This window comes from Mustela putorius, unplaced genomic scaffold (genome assembly GCF_011764305.1).
Source record: "Mustela putorius furo isolate JIRA1106 unplaced genomic scaffold, ASM1176430v1.1 tig00000430_pilon_pilon_pilon, whole genome shotgun sequence".
NCBI lineage: Eukaryota > Metazoa > Chordata > Mammalia > Carnivora > Mustelidae > Mustela > Mustela putorius.
In genome coordinates this window covers 1,476,460-1,482,535 of record NW_025421377.1, presented here as the reverse complement: position 1 = coordinate 1,482,535, position 6,076 = coordinate 1,476,460, and the positions used below count along the sequence as shown (strand labels likewise).

General features: G+C 43.7%; 1 pseudogene; it reads left to right on the top strand.

Moving 5' to 3' along the window:
- Positions 1 to 1,750: 1,750 nt before the first annotated feature.
- On the top strand, positions 1,751 to 5,352 carry LOC101682154 (annotated as a pseudogene).
- Positions 5,353 to 6,076: the final 724 nt, after the last annotated feature.

Genomic DNA, 6,076 nt, shown 5'->3' with positions numbered 1-6,076 from the left:
TAGTTATTTTTAATAATTTTGTCCTTTAAGCTTTATACTACAGGTAAGTGGTTAACATACCTCTACATTGCAGTACTACAGTATGATGAATTTGACTCTATACTTACCATTTACCAGTGTGTTGTGTATTTTCAGCTGTTTTTGTGTTGTTAATTTGCATCCTTTCATTTCAGAATGAAGAACTTTTTCCAGCATTTCTTGTAAGATAGGTCACTAGCAAAGATGAAATTTCTCAGCTTTTGTCTTTATCTCTCCTTCCTTTCTAAAGCTCAACTTTGCTGCATATGGTATTCTTGGTCAGCAATTGTTTTTGTTTTTGTTTTTGTTTTCTTTCATACTTTTTATATCATCCTATTTTCTCCTGGTGTGTAAAGTTTCTGCTGAGAAATTGCTGGTAGATTTATGTAGATTACTTTGTAAGCTATACACTTCTTTTATCTTGCAGCTCCTAAGATTCTTTCTTTGTCTTTGACATTTAACAATTGTATTATATAGTGTGTCTTAGAAAAGATTTCTTTAAGACAAGTTCATTTGGGGACCTATAAGCTTCATGAATTTGGATATCCAAATCTCTCCCCAGATTTGGGAAGTTCTTGGACATTATTTCTTCAAGTGAGCTTTCTGCCTCATTTTCTCTCTTCTGGGATTTTAGTAATTCACAGATTGTTTCTTTTGGTGGTATGCCATAGAACACATTTCTTCACTTTTATTTTTCATTATTATTTTTTTTTTTAATTCTAATGACTGGTTAATATCAAAGGTCCTGCCTTCCAATTCATACATTGCTTCTTTTGCTTGATCTATTCTACTGTTGATGCTCTCTATTGCATTTCTCAGTTCATTCCTTGTATTCTTCAACTCTAGAAATCTGTGTGGTTTTTTCACAATTTCTATCTTTGTTAAATTTCTCTTTTGTTTGTGTAGTGATTTTTCAGATTTTGTTGTATTTTTTTTCTGTGTTTTCTGGAAGCACACTGAATTCCTTAAAATATCTTAGATGATGGCATTAAGGAGGGCACATGCCATGCTGAACACTGGGTGTCATACACAACTAATGAATCAATGAACCCTACATCAAAAACTAATTCTGTACTATATGTTGGCTATTTGAATTTGAAAAAAAAAGAAAAGAAGAAAAAAAAAAGGTCTTAGGTATCTTTTGACATTCTGCTCTTTGCCCCATGCCCTTCTGTTTTTTCTCTCTCATTCTCCAATGGAAGTGGTGGGGAAGACAGAGGCAGAAGCAACCATGTTGGCTGCACTAAATAATATCCCAGCTTGGGGACTGGACTTCTTGTGAGTCTCTGCCCTCAAGAGGACTGGGGCCTCTGGCTTTCCAGGACCAACAGTCCCTGCCATTGACCCTGAGAGGAGAAGGAGAAGACATTTTTGCTGCCTAACCACATCCCATTTTCCTCTTCACTAATCTTACTGATGCTATAGCTGATTATGGCAGTGTTCCCTCTGCCCCATCTTGGAGTAGGTTCCAGCACGATCATTCAGCAGGCATAGTCCCACTGCTGCCCAGGAATTCTGTCTAATTCTCCCTCCCTAGCTGGTAAAGCAAGGACCATAGAGCTGTGGAGGCCCAAACCACAGCAGTGGCAGAGCCACCTCCCAGCCTAGGAGGCTACATGCCTAATGAAGATTAATGTCTGAAGATGGGGAAGGTCTTATTAATCCAGACCTAGAGAGAAAAGTAGGACAGCAAAGGCTGTGAAGTAGGCTGAGGGCAGGAAGAACAGAGCAGATGACCAGTAAACTCAAAGCCAGTGAGGCCTTAAATTTCATACCCCAGTGCTATTACCTTAGCCAAAAAGAAAAGGCTGCTTTTCATGAGCAGATCCTGATCACTGAAGTGAAACTGAGACAAGTGACCCTGAAAAACCTCCATTCTACTATAGGGAAGTTATCCAACACTTTTAGCTTTGATACCATGTATGATGCCACTTCCAAACACACAGACTTATCTGTTGAAACCATGAGGCCCCTGGCGACTTCAGGGGCCACTTCAGGGCTTCAGTGGCATGATGTTTGCTTACTGTCAAATGAGAACTGGCAAGACTGACACCAGGCAGGGGACTTGAGTGGAGCCTGAACTATGCAGGGTCATCCCCAATGCCTTTGAGCACATTTTTACCCATTCCGTATGCTCATAGAACCAACATACCTGACCCATGACTTTTGCATGCAAATCTACCCAAATTTCAAGACCTGTTCACCCAGGAGCCCAGTAAGAGGCCAGAAATGAAGTCAAACCCAGATAGGCATCTAAATTAAGAACCTCTTCACCTTCATCACCAAGAACATCAAGGAGATCTAACTTGCCATAAACCCAGGGAACCAGACCCAGGTGGTGGGCAGCACACATATGAATGAGGTCAGTTTCCACCCCATGCCATCTTCATCATCACTACAGAATGTACATGGCTTTGATGGTCAGGAACACATCCATTTGGGCAATATCAACCTGGTAGACATGGCTGGCTGTAAGATGTAGAACAAAGCAGGCCCCAACATGGCTGGAAGGACAGCCACATAGTCCACAAGTAGTTGTGGTGGTGGAGGTTGTGGTAGTAACAGAGAAGCCAAAACAAGTCTCCCAAATCAACCTCTTACTGTCTGACTTGGCAACATAACCACTGAGGAGCAACAGGAGTACCCACGTCCCCTACCAGGACTCTAAGCTAACTTCGCTGCTCCAGGATCTTTGGAAAGGAACACCAAAACCATCATGGTGGCCACACTGGGTGTGGTATTATGGCTACTGTGAGAACCTCTCTATTCTTCTATTCTGCACTTTACCAATCAGCCAAGTATTTCAAAAAATGCCCTAAATAAATGAGTACCCCCAAGGACACACTTCTGCAGGAAAAAACTCTTCATCTGAAGAACCAGCTGGAGAAAAAGGGGTTACTGGCAAAGTGACTCTGGAAGAAGAGCACCACCAAAAAAAAAAAAAAGCTGTCAGCCTGGCAGAGTATGATGAATGGCTAGTAATTGAAACTTTGGTGACTAAAGAGGAGGATGACAACCACAATCGCCACCCACTCCAGTCAATCTTGGAGCTAGCCTTAGATAAGAATATGGAAAATTACCTGCAGGGGAAGAAGGAGTGGCTGGAGGAGGAGAAGGTGACCATCCAGGATGTCTTCATCTGGGTGAATGAAGAGAATTAAAAGCTTCTGGCAGAGGAGAAGATCCTGGAAGATCTACAGCAGGAAAGGCAGGCTATAGAGCTGCTCAGAGTCAAGTACAAGGCCATGGAGACCAAGCTGCAGATTAAGGACAGGAAAAAAATTGTTGTTGGAACTGAAGATTCAGGCAATTGTTAAGCAGAAATGCCATGAGCAGGAGATGATTATCTGAGATGAGGAGACCAAGGAGCTCCAGGACACCTCCATGTTCCATCCATGCAGCAGATGGTGGAATCATAACCAAGAAACAAGAAGCTCTATGCCAAGCTGCAGGTGAAGGCAGAGATCCAGGACCCACATGATGAGTACATTTGCATGTGGCAGGATTTGGAGGAGGCACAGTGTGAGCACATCCAGGAACTGAAGCTCAAGTACCTTAGAGAATTTCATCTCCCCTAAAAAGAAGAACATGATTATGAACCAGCATTGCCAGGCTGAGAGGAGGAGCAGTGAAAGTTTTACCACTTGTGCCAGCTGTAGTCAGTAACAGCCAAATGAAAAACCAGCCAGCATCTGCAGTAGTAATGCGAGAGGTCCGCCAGCCAATATCATCAGCAACAGGGTCCCACCCCACACACAGGACTGAAAACACGCTTTGGGAGTTGGTGTGTCCCCACCAGCTGTGTTTTTTTTTTTTTTTTTTTTTTTTTTTTTTTTTTTTTTTTTTTTTTTTAAGATTTTATTTATTTATTTGACAGAGAGAAATCACAAGTAGATGGAGAGGCAGGCAGAGAGAGAGAGAGAGGGAAGCAGGCTCTCCGCTGAGCAGAGAGCCCGATGCGGGACTCGATCCCAGGACTCTGAGATCATGACCTGAGCCGAAGGCAGCGGCTTAACCCACTGAGCCACCCAGGCGCCCCCCCACCAGCTGTGTTTGACGTGAAATTCTCCCATGACAAAGAATAAGATCTCCATGTACTACACATGGAGAATTTCATGCATTTGGACAGCTTTCTGGAAAAACCTTCCATATCTAAAATCTGAAAGTCCAGATCCTGGTGCCAGAGTCCTCAGCGCCACCACCTCAGCAGCCTCAAAGTCCTCACTAACTGCCACTCTCCACCACACATGCCTTGCTGGCCTCCACCACTCTGTACTCCACCACCGTGCTAGACCGTGGGTGGCAATCTTCAGTCAGGCTGCCAATCCCACATGTTCCTGGGATGGGGCAGCCAATCCTGGATTATCTCATTACCCCTTCGGGTGTGTGTGTGTGTGCAGTGTGTGTGTGTGCGTGTGTGCGTGCACACACATCTCTGAGACAGTGAGAATTTGATCTGGAAACTATGTCTCTGGCTGCTCTTTTAGTCCCTTTTATTTAATTAATGGTATTTATTCATGGGGATCAGTTGGCATAAGAGAGATGCTCTCATCTGAGCTGTCAGAACCTAATAAAGTCACTTCATAGCCTCCTTTTCCTCTTGACTTTAACCTCCATCCCCAAATTGGACCTCAAGCTCCTCCTGTTGGCCACTTCTAGAAGGGAAGGTGGCCTGTGCTTGGAAAGAAAGTACTTTATTCTGTCCATCCTAGGATGTCCATTCTGACATCCTAACAGTATTAGTCCTATGCTCCCAGTGGAGAGATCCTCCTCTTCACTTTTTGGGCCTCAGACAACCTATTCCAGCTTCTTGGGCTCCTTTTCAAGGACTTAAATGACCACACCCACACAACCCAGGCTCTTCAGCTTTGGCAAGAACTCATGATTTCCCAAACTCTATTTTCTACCCACCTTCCCAACCAGTGACTGGCTCCTGAGGACCTAACGGAAATGTAACAGCAATTGGGACAACATGGGTAGGTGTTAAGGGAAATTCCACCTTGGAGTCCCTTTGTTTCTGCTCCCCTGAGAAGTAATTTTGATCAACAAGTGATCAAGCTAATTCCCCATTCTTTGAGATGCTGCTCCTTCCTGCTTTGACCATGTTCTCTGGAGCCATTTAGATCTTAGCTTAGTGGTAGGGAGGGATGCCATTTTACCCCTAGCTAAATATAGGTACTAAAATCTGCCTCGCCACCCCATTTATCACAGGAGACAGAGAACCAGGCAAAATCTGCCAACTTTGCCCAATTACCCATTTGCAAATCTCACTTTTTAGGTACTGCTTTATTGAAAATTGGCCCTTTCTTCAGCATTGTGCAAACTGAGCTCTAGGGAAGTACTCCCCCTCTCCTTTGTGATAACAATAAATGTCTCCAGGTATGTCTAGTGAGAAGTAAATTTTTAGGGCAAAAAAGGGAGGCAAGGGTGGCAAAGACAATAGCTGGAGGGAGAGGTGCAGGTTTGTGCTCTTGGACCGGATGCAGGTTCAGACTTGATGCTGATGTGAGGGTATGTGGTGATCCTGAGGGAACACCCACATGGTATTATATCATTGGGATAATAGTGAAAGGTCCCCATGTGCCTTCTTCAGGGACACTGAGTAGCAGGCATCTCTGTGAGTGGCACTTACCATTGACAGACAGAGGTCCAGACAGATGGGCTTGTCCTGTTGGACATCAAATGGAACGATGGTATGCCCTATCAGGGCTTTGGATTCAGCTCCCAGATCTCCTAGAGTCTCCTTCCTTGAGTCAGTGAGAGAGAGACAAGCAGAGCTCCCCAGAAGGTCAAGTACCTCTGGCCCCCCTTCAGGCAGAGGCCTCCTTTTGCATGTTATGCCTTAAGGCATTCATCTCAGAATCTGTGCATTCTGAGACCTGCCAGGCCCACTGGCATTTCCAAACAAAGAAACTAACAAGACATTTTGGGTTTCCCTAATGATTTGTCATTAATTGAACTCCATTTATCTGAATCATAGGTGTATGATATACTCATAACCATTAAACTAATTCCATGAAGACTTCAAAACAAAACAAAAATTTAGAATTCCTAAAAA